Genomic DNA, 15,298 nt, shown 5'->3' with positions numbered 1-15,298 from the left:
CATAATTTGTTCCAAGTGGATATGCCTTGCAAGCTCACTGCCTACAATTCGTAAATTGTAATTGGGCTTAAAAGTAATTGGTTAAAAACCTAATTTGTTTAATTTTGATAATTAGTAAATTATGCATTTGGATTTACCGTAAAAGTAATATGCATCCGCTCGAACGATCCAGTTCGTGTCGCTTCTGACTGCGCTATCTGCCACAGCCAATTATTTCAAAATTCAGTATATTATAAAAAAAAGTAAATGCTAGGTAGAACACGCTAGCAGAATGACCAAGAAAGGAACCAGACAAAGCAGCGTACCTTACTGTGGAGAAATTCTTTTTTTATTTTCGCATATTCGGTGTTGCTATTTTGGTGTAGTTTTCGCATTTATATCCGTGCGGCCCCTCCAGGAGTCTTTTTCTCGACGTGATTGCAGTGGTGCTCGGCGTTTCTCGGTTAGCTTTCGTCACACTCGATTACGTTCCTGATTCGCGTTCCTCCTTGCCCAAACACTGCATGCGGCATTCGTCGCTGGAAACGAAGTTGTTGCGGTTCCCGCCGCAACCAGAGAACACAAAGGGACGACACGATTGGGTCTTTTTTTGAAAGTAGTAGCGGACTACTCGGGAGTGACACGGTCCAGAGACGGGCTTAAGTCTGCAGACTCTAGCGGTGATCACTGGGAAAGAACACAACAAGAACAAGCAGTCAGATTTACTGCTAATCAATGCGCAATGCACAAGAACAGAGAACTGAACGAAATTGGCATAAGGTGCTTGATATAGCAGTGTGAAAAGCTGACTAGATAAAAAAAAAATATGAGGTAGGACATTCGCACATGCGTGCAAAATTAAAATTTAATGAAAAAATGTATGTGATAATTTTTTACGCAACGGTGAAAGCACCAAGAATTAAAACAGGAGGAAAACAGCCAAAACCGATAACAAGGTAACAGAATAGTATGTACACTCTAACGTATGTTGTTAACGATAATCCAGATGTGAACGCTCATCTTGTGTTATGTAACTTCCAATTAGATCCTAAATTAAACAAAGCGCTTGTGTCAACCCTCGTTATGTCATCAGTGTCTGATTGTTACGTTGCGATATACTGTATTAGCCATAATGGCACGTCAGTGGGTAATAATGCTGCCACGAACAATTCAGAGCCGCACAGCATGACGGTTAGCCATAATAAAATTGGCGTGGCTTCTGGTAAGCGCAGAAAGAAGGCTAAAGGAAGCAAGTGAAAATGCGTCTCTGCGTTGGCTAATGTAACGTTGTATACCTCTTGTATGCTAGTTAAGGGTACTCATGTGTGGTTTTCTGTAGCCGAAGGGCGAAAGTTCGTAAACTATGCTTAGGTTGCTTCGCCTTGCCTTTCAAATTGCACTGCACTTATCGAAGAGTTAGACCGCTTTCATCATCGACTCTAGCACTCTTCTTTCAGTGATCAATGTGCTTGAATATAAGCTCATAAAAACGTAAAAAAGACCATTAGACGACAGACTGGATTCGGCTTTAGCGGAGAGGCAAATCTTTTTGCGGGTAAATACTCTGCTCGCGCATTTGTCTTTAACGCCTCTAGTCGCATGCTATGGTGCACTGTCAATAAATGAGTAAAAGCCACAAAATTCTTTTCCCTGGTGCCACAAGCTGTCTTGCAAGAAAACGAAGATGTTTGAAAGATCGTTTCTGCATTTTATAGTGATCCTCGTACCTACATAGTACTTAAGTTTCGACGTAGTATACATTTAATAACGTCGCGTTTCCATAAAAACATTTGAATAACTGGCTATCATCAAGTGTTAAAGCTTTATGTTGGCACCAGGTATAACGAGGCTTGAAAGCTACTACGTCATCGCTGACTTAAAGGGAAGCTGAAGAGTCTGTCGAATTCAATAAGACGCTCATATACGGATGCGGGAACCTTAGAAACCACGCGCGTAAAACTTTGGGCGGGGTTTTTCACTTAGGAACGACGTAATCGCCGGTTAAAATTGTGCTGTCGCCCCGCCCCCCGTCGAGCGTCGCGCGCTGCTGCTGACGCTGATGATGCGAGCGGAGACCGGAAACCACGGCGTAGTGACGTCAGCACTGGTGTTCCGCTCCTTCGCAGTCTCCGCGACCGTGCCTGACCGCGCTTGTTTCTGCGTGCCGTCATAATCTGCCTCGCTCGAGCCTGCATTCCTTCGTTTGTGTGTATGTAGAGTGGTAGTTGACGTGCGCAGCATCAATTGAAGTGGTGGGCCGATCAGGCCGGCATTCTGTGCAGCCTACGATTGCACGAACACCAGCGGCCGCGACGATGTTCCATTACTTCCCGCAGGACAAGAAGCTTGTAGCTAAGTGGGAGGTTGCTGTGAATCGAAAGAACTTCAAGCGCTCAAGAACAACAGTGCTGTGTTCTAACCACTTCGGTGACGACGATTACTACCAGAGTTTATCAATAATGCGTGAATGAGTGAGAGTACGACTTTCTGCTAGCAGGCTTTCTAAACGCAGGGCGAAAAGGTCGGGGCAACGGAAGCACAAAGGCGGGACGGGTGTGGGCGGACGGATGGTAACTAGTCTTGGAAGAGCTTATGAATATACGAATTCGTCCAAACCTGCATTTTCATTTATTGCTAGCTCCTTCGTGTTAGCACGCTGAACGGAAGGTAAATGTTCATCTCCCACCCTTGACGCAGGTTTCGTCGCAAACCACCATTAATTTTCTATTCGCACGTGTGTTCTGAAACAGCCAACATGCGGCTACCATAATGCAGTGCAAGTGTAAAGTTTTCATGTGTTTGAAAGCCGGCGCACGCCAGGACGCTGCGCTACCCCTCGCGCACAAAGAGAAACCGGCTGTCTCACGTAGCCGACGGAATTCGCCGCCTTTACGGCTCCGGTTACGAGTAGCGTGCGAATGGCGCTGATGAAGGCCACTACACGTGCTACAAGAGCCGGAAAACTTTGCCCGCATGTAAACCGTCTGTGTAGATTACCGACAGCTTTGGGGCAGCGCACAAATGCCGACGATCGCATCCCTCCTTACGTTCCACGAGGAGGCATGCAGGAACATAACAGTACAGTTGTTTGACCAGAAACGAACTCACTGGATCGCTGAATACAGCTTTGCAAAAAACATACTCACCAAAGAACATTTATAACACGAGGAGATGCTAACACTTCGCTTTCGTTTGCGTCGAAAGTACTGCTTGCTACCAGCATCTTTATCGTCTTGGAGAGGCCGGCTATGTATACATGTAGGGAGCAACGCCGAACTGCTCAGAGAAACGCAAGCTCTCGAAATTTACCTTCTCACCAAACCACCTTGCATCGTGCTTCATGCGTGACGGCATCAGCCGGTCCGGACGAACACCAATGTTGAATAAAGGGGAAATCAGACATCCACCCGTTCGTAGCAATTGCTACAAAGGAAACCCAAACGGGTTCCTCGAAAGAAAAGCCTGAAAGTTGAAGAAAAATTCGTCCTGGTCCGGGACTCGAACCCGGGACCACCGCCTTTCCGGGGCAGCCGCTCTACCATCTGAGCTAACCAGGTGGCTAGCAGATGGCAGGGCGAAGTGGTATTTGTCGACAACACGAAGCAAAGGCAAGTATTTGACGTAGTAGTTCTGCGGAAACCAATGTTGACGTCCCGAGGCGCCCGACCAATCACAGGCGGAAACGAGGCGCGCGAGCTGCCCGAGTCTGCTGCTGCACTTTTCGTCGAAATAAAATCCGTTTGCGCTTTCTTTCGCTCAATTTCGAGGCGATATTCAAATTCGGAGGGCTGAAAACCATTACGTACAGCTCTTCACTCATTTTTTCTTGAAAACTCTTCAGCTTCCCTCTAATTAAGGCGGCATGTCAAACATTTCGTCGAATGGGTTAGCGCTTTTAGTAGAGTGGTCGTGTATAACAGTACCCTGCTTTCTGAACTGAAGGGCAATATAGGGCAAGCTGAGGGATATGTGCACCAGCATATCAGTTTACTCGTTTTTATTTCTTGAAAATTATTATCAATACAATTATCAAAAAGAATTCGCGTTCACAAATTTCAACACCATGACTGAAGGTATGCTTCTTTAACTTTGGCAAGGGTGAGAGCCTTGTAATGGTCTTGGGAAATGCAATAGCACGATATCCTCGGCTGTACACTCAATATACTTATGCTGTCATTTAAACTAGTCGTTGGTTGACTTGTAGTATTAGCATGTAGAGGTACCTCGATAGTTGGCCTTTTCGAATGGCGGTACGCGTGTAGTATCAGTGCGCACAATCATGCACACGCAGCGCGAACTCGACACAGCTGTGTGAATGCTTTTTAAGCTGTAACGAGTTGCTGCAGGGCGCTAGTGTAAATGTGAAGTTCTACAAAACAAGACAGAAGACCACAGGAAGACGAGTCTTGGAGTGAGCTACAGTGATCGAGCGCGGCTAATTTCTGGGGGCAACGTCTCAATATGAGGGCTTGCCTAAGTCAGGACTACCTTGTCGAACACAATTGCCATTGCCGAAACGCCTTGCTGGACCATCGTTGATCCAGGTTGATCAACCCTTTGTCAGCAGTAGGAAAACCTTGAAAATTTAACGCCTAGGGAAAACCAATGGCACCATGAGGAAACACCTGAAAAACCTCCGAATTTGAAAGACTCTAATCTGAAATACTCAAAGAAAAGACAAGCCTTTACTCTGGTTGCTTTGTATCCGGGAAATTGGTACCTACAGTGGTTATTGGTGAAGCTAATGTTGGGCCAGAAGAAAGCAAGCTTTTTAGCTGAACGTATACGCAATCCGCAAATATTGGTGTCTTAAGCCGGCTTTGTGAGTGTAAGCCTGGCTTGGAGGTTGTATTATCATCAAACACTTGATTCAGTCCAATCTCATAGTGCATCTCATTTAATTTACAGCTTACTGATAGGAATTGTTAAAAATAATTAACCGGTACAGTAACTTGGTGAGCTATAAAGAACAATTTTTTGCACCTGAACTGCTAACGTTTATATATTCATATAGTTTTTATTAAAAAAGACAAAAGAAAGTAAAGCCTATAAAAATCCCGACATTTGAAAATGCCACTGTAATAGACATGCTGTAATCACTTCACGGAGTTGTACTGACACTGCAGAAATGAGAATCCGTGTATTTGCCATCTCAACCGTAAATCTTTATCTAGATAGGAGTTTAGGTTAGTCCGTAGCAGAAAAGCATTTCTGCCTAGCTTTCTGTCTATAAATCGTTATTTTGATAAGAGTTTTGCATATAATATACTGAAAGAGCATTTGTTCAAAACTCACCGGTTGCGCACGTGCGCATGCAATCGTTGCGGCTTCTGAAGTTGTTGTCATTGCCCTGACATCCACCGTAGATAAACAGGCGGCACAGACCTCTTTTGAAGTTGTAGTAATACCGATATAGGGTTCCGTTACACGGGCCTCTGTCGGGCCACTCGGTGCATTGCATATAAGTGGGATCGTCTTCGAAGCAAGCAGCTCCTGTGAAGATTTTTTGAGGAGGTAACGCACTTATGCACGATCTTGTTAGCTCAATGCACATGAATTATATTATACCACAAATAAACAAATATTGTCAAAATAAACTGTGTACTGATACAACCTGCCAAAGGAACAGCTGTCATGAAACTATGGAAATGTAAGCACGCATTTTCTGCGCTAATTTTCAAGGTGTATAGTCTGTTGTAGCAGTGAGTGCCTATTTGAGTTCGAAAAATGGTTTCTTCCATATTGGCACTCACAGGCATGCTTATCTAAAATAGGGCTTGTCTTCTGCTATCGAATATTTTATGGATGAGGGCATTACGAATCCATTCCACACGTAGCACTCGGTGTTTATCACGCTATGAAAATGTATTTAACGAAGGAACTGTCCGAAAAACATGGTTTAAGCTCCGTGTCATCTTGCATTAACTCTTATATATGATCTTGCAAATTTAGGAGTCACCCTGGATGACTAAATCCTTGAGTCTTTCTTGTGTATTCTTATGCGCCAAAGTGGCTAACTTTAATTACATGTTGTACACTGGGCCGAAATACAATTTCAAGTGATCTTTGTCGTAGCTGTCGCAGTGATACGGCGGTGCGAGTGGCAGAAACGTTTTTTTTCAGGGAGCATGGGGCTGCGGCGGCGTGAAGTTATGTTGTAAACCAAGGGAACTGAAGCAGCGAACAAATACCTAGTCCGAGAATAATAGAGCGTGAAAGATAAGAGTTCGATCTTACCATTTATACATGCAAGAAGGACTGCTCCCAGGCAGAGAGCCCACGTCATTGTTTTTCTGAAATAAAAGTCATTAGTATGTCTTCGAGTGGTAAATGCAATGAAGAGAGCAGCAACAATTAAATAGCAATACGCTAATTATCAAAACACCCCAAAATATTGCTAGTTTTGTTCAATTCATCGACTGTCTCCGTGGCAAAACTTATCTCGAAATTTTTTTACTGCGACAGTCATTAAATACTGGAATGCGGGTTCACCTTGTACTTCCGGCCGTCCGTCTATTCCGCTACACTGACGATGGTGGTTGTCCTCACTAACGTTATTTTGTCGTCGTGAGCCAACATCATTGTCCCCAGCGTGATTATTGCTATAGTGTGGAAAAAAATAAAGCTTTATCCACAACTAGAACCACTGGCATTTGAACCCATGCCACTGCAGCAACAGTAGTGCACAAATAGTGCAAGATTTCGTGTTCAACATGGACTACGCAAGCAGTAGGGTCCGTGGACGCATCTAGAATACCAGATCAAGCATTACATTAGTTTTAGAGTTTGAATAACAGTGCAAGGACACCAGAGGGGACAGAAGAGAGAACAGGGCGCTGGCTAGCATCCGACTGAAGCGGTTAATATTGAAAAGGGCTCGTTGTACTTGAAATGAAATCAAGACGGTGTAAAATTGGGTTTGTTGATAAAATATGCTTTAATGCTTGATTAACACCTCCAGGAAACTAGAAGAGACAGAACAGCGCTCTGTTCTCTCCATGTTTTACCTACAAGCCCAATCTTAGACCCTTTTCAATTACATTACTTTAGTGTCACTTAAGCGGCGAATGATTAGAATTAGTGCGTCGCATAGAACTGGTAATCGGCAAGATGGTCGTGTCGGCGTGCAGTAGTTCTGTCGCCATGCTCAAAAGAGTGTTCGACGATACAAACCAAGCGTATATGACAGTGGCGATGATGAGCATCATACATGCCACATACAATCTTGGATGCCGCATGAATCAGGGGTTTGTTGGAAAATAACGTCAAGACAATCAACGGCGTAACCAAAAACGAGGACATTGCAACGACAACGCCGACCTAGTTTATAAAAAAAATATTTATTTCACAAAAATTCACAGCCGCCAAGTGCAAGGTATAGGCCGACGACAAATGCGCAGGTAAAAATGTTCGATGAAATTTCGTATTGGCATTGCCTAATTTTGGTCATGACATCAGTTCTACAATTTTTGGCCTCAGAGATAAGTGTGACCAATCCAGTCGTGGGCATGAGCCATTATTTGCGGCCCTCGACAGCAAACATCCTTATAGTTACCCCTGTATGCTGATCGAGAAAGTAGTGTGAGGGAGCACACCTGGGGAGCTCTGCATAATAAAAAGAAATCCTGCAAGAAACCTGGACCTACATTGTCGCCTCATAGGTATCTTTAAGGTACATTGGCGTGTTATTGGATTAGTGCTAACATTTTCACGGATTATTTTATTTACTTCATTTTCTTTAATTTGCCATTCGGCATGGGCCACTGGGAATGTGCTCATTCGTGGTCAATCCTCCACAATGTGTATGTGCCTTGTGGCGCAAGAGGCGCAGAATCCTCAAATGTAGCGAGCTGCGTGTCACTCTACTCTTCGCAAGCGTATACCTCCCATCACTCATCTTCTGGTGGCAAGTCTTGTGATATCACTACGTAGACGTCTCATACAGTGCACACACCTGATTTGATCTTTTTATTTCGACATAGCTTGTGAGCGATGGGCTGCATCAACGCAAGCGCACATTTTGATCAATATGAAGCGGAGTTTCAGTCAGGTGGTGTGTATGAAAACTTACGCACCTAACGACGATGGGAACAATTGCGTTTAATTTCATCCAATGCAGCGTGCGACCACGTGGTATATTCATGTCTGTTCACCGCTTACTTCACTACTTTAACCTGGTACAGTCTTTATGTTGATTTATTACACCGCTGACAAGCTATGCCGAAACTGAAACATATAATCAGGCGGGTGTGCTGTGTGAGACGTCTACACAGGGATATAACGAGGACGAAGTCTATGTGACATTTGTCGAGGGAGGAACGGTGACGGCAGGCGAACGCAGAGTACAGCGCGTATCTTGCAACGGCTGAGGATTCAGTACCTCTTTTGCCACAGTGGGGCATACCCATTCGGGAGGGTTGGCCAAGACTGAGCATACACCCAGTGGCACATACTAAACGGCTAAATAGGAAAAAAAAACAGTAAATAAAAGAATATTCACTCACGGTACTGCACTATTCCATTCTTTGTGTTTAGAGACACCTATAAACCGACATTGGATACTCAGGTTTTGCGGAAGATTCATCTACATATGGAATTAGAGGGCTATGAATTCTGTGAAATAATATTTGAGAAGAAAAGTAATTGGCGTGGCAGTTGCGACGTCCTTGTTGGGTCGAGGTCTATCAATTTTGGTTTCACTTCTGCTCGTGCCAGCACTTTTGTCTGACCACATTGTGTAACTCCTACGTCACCGTGACATCACTCTTCTGTATATAATAAATGATGACGTGGCTGGGGGAGAGTCACTTACCTCGGAAGCACCTAGTTCGTTTCTTTTGTCCGGTGCTCCGAGCTTTGGACTTCTCTTTGTCCATGTAACCCAACGACCGCCCGTCACCTGCCCATGCCGACGCTCATGTCATCTTTTCGATACCGCTGTCGATCATGTCTTCTTCATTTTTAAGACAAATTACCTGATTCTTAGGACATCCTGCTTCGCAGGTATACGTCGTGTTTCTTGCTAATCATCACCACTGTTATGCACAGCTCTTTCGTGCTGCCGACGCTGTTGTTACAAGCATGACGAGAAATAATTACAGAACGAATTGCACGCGACGACACCGTCATCTTGCCGAGAACTACTGATGATGATGTGGTGTTTTGTTGGGTAAACGTGTGACCGAAGGGTGCCATACGTATGGTAAAGTGCACTCAGTGCAGCGATGAATTGCAAATGGTAATAAGTAAGATGGACGTAAAGGTGCCGATTATATGTCGCTGTAAAAGTGCGTAAAGATATAACTAGAACTTGTATGGCACGCAAAGATTGCTGTCGTCACTCTCGGCCGTACTGCTTGTTCTGGTCTCCGAAATACATGCGCTAACACTACCGCTCGCAGAGTCCATGTGCACGCTAAACCTTGCGCTAATTGACCGGCACTGCAGTTACGAAATAGCACAGCGGTTAACGTGCACGACTCCAAAGGGCACATTGCTGCACTGACATGGTAGTGAATCTGAGCAGTGATAGTTGTGGATAAAATATTTTTTGCTTTAGACCTAGGGGGGTGGCGTAGCTGGGATCGACGAGTCAGTCTGACGAGAACAAAAATAAATGTGGATGAGGACACGTCTGTGATACAGAATGAATGAATGGCTGGATGGGTGGAACAACAACGAAAACTCAGTTTTGTGCCTTTAACTGCTGTCGCAGGAAAATAACTAAATAAAAAGAGCAAGAGAACCATGGGTCATAAGGAGCCTTGCGCGTGTGACGGCTTCCTGAAAAGAGACACTGCTTTTACCCAAGGAGATCAGAATGGCTTACGGACGTCTGTGCCTTGTTACGACGTCATTTGCGCAGCTTCAATTACTAGGCGGCTGTGGTCGTGCTTGCCTAAGCGAGTTACAGTGGTTCGTTCGAAACAAGGTGGGTAGCCAACCACACGTGCTGATATGCAGTGCCAAAACAGAAAAATAAAAACCATTTACGCTACAAACATTGTTATCATGTTCGCACAATACACGAGGCATGTGCTTTTCGGCCTGCATAACAGCGGTTACTTGCTCGCCACTACAAGTGTTTCACCGAGTGGCTATTGTCAATGGATCGCATATATTTTTTATAATAGTAACCATCACCTGGAAGCCAGTGGTCGTCTTTGTCGTGTTTTGTTTGTCTACACTGCCATCTTCCGAATGGGCTTTTGCAGGAGTCGTAATGCAGAAACAACATAAAATATTCCCCTATCATCGAAATCGTGAATGATCACATACCACAAGGTAGCTGAGAACATAAGGTGACATAAATTTAACGCCCTCGACCTCTTTAAAATGTTCACTGATTAAGCTGACGGAAAACCGTCGGTGTTAATCAGCCACCAATGCAAAAGCATTCTCGGTTCTCTGCGCAAAGTGGCCATGCCTTAGTTGTTAGAATGCTCGGCTTGGAAGTGCGCGATTGTTGATTTCAGCGCAGTTTGTGTGCATTTTTCTTCGCCATGTTGTGCCGTGCCTTAAATCGTTTTTCTTAGTTCTGAACTGCCACATGCAGCAACATCTTAAGGAATCCATTATTCAGCAAGGGTTTCAGTTGGTGATTATCACAGCCCGGTTTTGTTACTAACGCTAAAGAGGGAAATTGTATCACGCAATAATTTGAGCGGCGACATTTCGGAACAAAAATGTTCTCCAAGTCCATGGACGTGAATAAAATGCAAGGGATTCGTCAAAATACTAATAAAAAAATAAGAGGCCTTGAATGTCCTCACGTTGATTGAATAGTGAAAACATTTATAATTACACATGAGTTATCAAATACGAGCAACATTTTCAGCACAATGTTGTAGCCTATACCTGATAAACTGGGCTCCGTGTATGCTTCTGCAATGGCTTTGAAATAACGATGTAACAAAGAAAAGTAATAGGCGTAGCTGAAGTGATAGACCAGTATTGCAAACAGTCTGAGGCATCACCTTCCGAAAAGACAGCTTTAGTAAGTAAAACAATAATGAAGCACCTGGACTGGATTGGCGCTGCCATTTGAAGTTATGGCACCAACTCCTATGACGAAAGCTCTGCTGCTCATGGCTTGAGAATTGTAGTGAACCCGTGATAATAAAAGCTAACTATGCTATATTTCAACATAGAAACATTTTCACGGCCAATGTTAAATGACTTTCTTATAAAACAAAGCGACGCTCCCTCTGTGCATTATTTTGCTGGGACTACTTCGTGGACGTCGCCCTGCGCCACTAATGAAGCATCGCGAGACATATCGCCATCTCTGACGTCGCGGGAACAGATCGGAATAATCAAGTAATTGTACTAATGAAGTATTATTTTAGCCGTAAAATCGCATGACTCCCATGGTTGCTATGTTTTCGGCAACGAAACCAATGTTAGGATAAAAGAACTAAAAGATGAAAGATAGAAGGTTACTAGAACGTTCGTTCTGATGTTACTACAATGCTAACCGGACCTCACGTTTGCCCATCAAAGCTACGATTAGGCAGTCTGATGACGTTCTAAGGGCACGTGGTGGAAACAATAGACAAAGTAATTTTAACTGGGTACCAATATCGCAGCACACGCAGGCTTGTAGCAAACGTGCCCTAGGAAAGACAGGCACTAACAAAGTATTGTCCCGCTGCTCTCATCCCGAGCCTCGCATTTTTCGTACGATAGTTTTGTCTAGCCAGAGTGTACTGGCCCTCACTAGTATGCATCGTCCATGAGGGTGGTTGACCGATATTACGATTACGCCACTAACCCTAAAAAGTAAGTACGTTCAATTGTTCACAAAAACACTTTGATGCTACGCTTTTCTTAGGCTGGTTTTGTCAGCTGGCTACACGACCAAAGTCACAAATCTTCGTCTCGTTGATTATGGGATATAAATTTCATGAATCATCGTTGGACGCAAATGAAAACGATAATGTTAGACCGGTATATGCATACACAGAATATCGCACACGACTGAATTAGTTTGCAGTAGAGACAACGACGACACTTACCCGCAATATTGGCTCGGAATCCTTCTAGACGCAGTTCACGAAAATGCGATTATCTCGTAAGTCGCATTGGATGCCCTGATTGACTCACCTGTCCAACTGTCCTGGTTCCAAAGCGGGAAACAGGAGCACGTGCACCGTCAATGCTTGCACAGAGACAATGGCAGAGACATAATACGCGCAGCACGAACAACCGAAGGAGTTTGTTTTCCTCGCGCAAGATGTCTGTCAGAATGTACCTGTCGTTTCAGTTTTCTTTTCAAGGTCTGCGTGCGGACTTTTTAAGCATTGTCTGACCCCCGGCTTGCCGACGTTATTATTCACTTTGTGCGCCGCGCATTCGGTAGCCGCTGACGTAGCTGCGACAGATTTTATTTGCCAATTTTATAGAATTTTAAGATAGGTGCTTGGTGTTTTTAGTTGTCGTAATGGAAACATATGCGCTTACGAATCATGAGTTCACCATTGCGATGCTCTGCTATAAAGTCATACAAAGGAAACTAGAGACTCATGCTTGTGTAATCGTGCAATGTCGCAATGTTGCAATGTGTACGGAGCAAAGGTAGCTCTAAAAACTAAATTTATTCGTTCCTTGCACGGCCTGATAAGAATTGACAAGTTCGTTGTGGTATTTGTGTGATGACGTTTGAACGATAGTCGTCAATATTATGTTCAGTGCAGAGCTTCCAAGAAAGTCAGCTTTTTCATGAAATCCGCAGTTCATACACTTGTGATCGTGACAGTACATACAACGGCGCTGTACTCCCCGGTGGTCATCCAGTTTTCTTATTGAAGGACGAGAGAGGCACGGATTTTTGTATGCTCTTGCACTACCAGTATATAGATCAGCAGGGAGCGGCGACAGTGTACTGTATCTGGTTGGGTTACTAGAACTTAAGAGTAAGATATTTTTGACACGTAGCAAGTGATTTGAAAGACATCTAAGTCTCGTCATGTTATGTGAGTTGCTCCAGTACTCTATCAACGTGGCGAATAAGCTATATGGCAAAACTTCATGAGAGCTTAGTCGGCACTGAAACACACCAATGAGGCTTGTTCCGCAGCTGTCCGGGTCTTCTGACGGGGGCCCATTCACCACTGAGAGAAAGGGCCTTCTGTAGACGTCTTCATGTACGTCTGATGGCATCGATTGTCTGTGCCTGATTGGCTTGTAGTTCGGAGTACTTTCTTCTATTTTATACTATTTCTTTCTAATTTATAATTTCTGTATTTAGAATAAACACAACCCTTAGATTCTCTGTTTTACTGACTCCACTATCTGCTTCTTCATATTGTTGTGAATAAAAAAAAAAAAAAAAAAAAACTGAGGCCCCCGGATGCCTTTGTTCTTCTTGCTCATTTTAGCTTGAGTGCACACTCGAAAAAAGGAAGAAGCTAGTGGGAAAATGCACAGAGGTTAACCAGGCTCAGCGTAATTACAAACAGAGCGAATAAATAATATGTCAGCGTTACAAACGCTGACAAACAGAGCGAATAAAATTGCGCTATCCTAATTTCACTGCAACGCAAAAATTACAGTAATTGTCAGTTGCCTTCTGCAACAAAAGGACCTTCCACATACGTGCCAGCCCGCAAAGAAACTTAGCGTCTCCTTATCGGATTCCTAAGAGAGACTGGTCTGACGGACATATGGTGAAACACCACGGTGATTTTATAAGAGACGCTCGAACGGAACAATTACCGGCCTTGATCGCCAGGATAAACGCGCTTATTGCTACACCACCAGGACCATCACCACCACCACCTTCTTCATATAAATAAGTCAAAATTTATTTCGCTCAATTGCCCAATATGAGAATAAACTACCTAATGAAATAAACGAAACACAATAACAACGACGAAAAGGCGCCCAGTAAGTGCGAAAGCTGTTGACTGCTGCACAATGATGAGCGCCTATAGAAAACAGACGAGCAAACAAAGTTTTGTGAGTCGGTTTCACCAGGATACACAACGGCTGCAAAAAAGTGGAATGTTTAAAAGAAATTATCAAGGCTCAACCCTTAGATTACAAAAGTGCTTGCTTTGAAAATTTGCTTTGAAGGTCTTGCTAACATTTAAAACAATTATACCCAAGCTGATAGAATTTCACTTTTGATCGTTCAGTAAAGTAACATGTCTAATGTATATTAAGGCAAGCATCCGAGCAGATATGCATCGCGTTTTATCATAGAGTGCGAAGAAATTTTATCATTGAGGCCGCGCCAGGAGCAGTCACATAGAGACGTCATTGTACATGTAATCAAGTGCGCACTTCTCATAGTGCCCGATAAATAAAGGCTGTCGCAAGGCGTGTTATCTACGGAAAACTCGAGTTCTACTGCACGAAGGTGCCCAAGCGCTTAGCCTTTGCACAAGGGCGATATTATGAGTAAATCGCCTCAGCCGACTTGTTACCACGGTGTCTTTCTTGCAGCGGTTGGCCGGCAATTCTCTCCACACTGAGTGCCGGTAGGTTAGAAGTGCAAGTGTCAGTCATTAGACCTGATGACAAAGATTGATGTGTCATTCTGTATTTTTTCTCGACATTTTAACGCAATTCATCGAGCACATCGCAGTCTCTAAAATAGTCAAGTGCTGACTGATAAATGCAGCGCAGTTCGTTGGTTCGTGCCTTTTATATGAGAGCAAAACGAATACACAGCTGATACTGCATTAACCATTGAAAACGCTGTCTCTAACAATCCATAAAGCTGTAATTGATCATTACTAACGCTATGACTGACGGCAGTCGTAATTTCCCGTTAAGAATGACACAAGCAAATCAGGGTCTGCAGTGTCTTCACTGGCCGGCATTATAACAGTTCTTTATTGGGCAGTGTTGGCTGCAGGCAAAATACGAGAATTTTATCTTTTCTTGCTGAGTTTCTGTATTGAATACGAAGTACCTGGCTAAATTACTTCAGCCGGCACTGAATGACATGCAGCAAGCGCCATTTGTTGGTTTACGGCAGGAACGCAGGGACGAGGAAGAAGTTTGGCACACTACTCGCTTTTATTAACGCATTCTCAGAGTAGGCAGGAAACTGCAAGATCTCTGTCTGCAGTGGTGCCACATGCGTGATAGGAATGAAGGGAAATGTATACCCATGGTTCACATATGAGGAGACCTTTCCGTACCAATTCTAAACGAAGCGATAAGTTGCTTAGGGTGACGTCCACGTCCACTTTTATTGTAGTGTTACCCATATTGCAGAAAAGGTTGCGCTAACTATTCCTTCTTTTCGTTGATTATGCGTGGATAGGAAATAAACATCCCTTTATTTCCTCGTGACTCGTGAATGAAG

General features: G+C 43.9%; 1 protein-coding gene and 1 long non-coding RNA gene across 3 annotated transcripts in view; one reads left to right on the top strand and one right to left on the bottom strand.

Moving 5' to 3' along the window:
- Positions 1 to 15,298, top strand: part of LOC126533243 (uncharacterized) — a 121,922-nt gene that overhangs the window by 34,960 nt on the left and 71,664 nt on the right. Inside the window, exon 1 of one of the 2 annotated variants that reach the window (XM_055071832.2) lies at positions 10,129 to 11,760. The exons of the other annotated variant lie outside the window; for it this stretch is intronic. The gene's annotated coding sequence lies outside the window, so the exon portion shown is untranslated. Of the gene's footprint in view, positions 1 to 10,128; positions 11,761 to 15,298 lie in introns of those variants that run through there. 2 annotated transcript variants of the gene reach the window in all.
- Positions 6,472 to 12,322, bottom strand: LOC140219524 (uncharacterized). Its single transcript, XR_011895860.1, has 2 exons — positions 11,997 to 12,322; positions 6,472 to 6,581 (listed from the first exon to the last, which is right to left on the bottom strand). It is a non-coding gene; the product is annotated as an uncharacterized lncRNA (long non-coding RNA).

This window comes from Dermacentor andersoni, chromosome 7 (assembly GCF_023375885.2).
Source record: "Dermacentor andersoni chromosome 7, qqDerAnde1_hic_scaffold, whole genome shotgun sequence".
NCBI classification, from domain to species: Eukaryota; Metazoa; Arthropoda; class Arachnida; order Ixodida; family Ixodidae; genus Dermacentor; species Dermacentor andersoni.
This window is presented reverse-complemented; position numbering and strand designations above follow the sequence as displayed.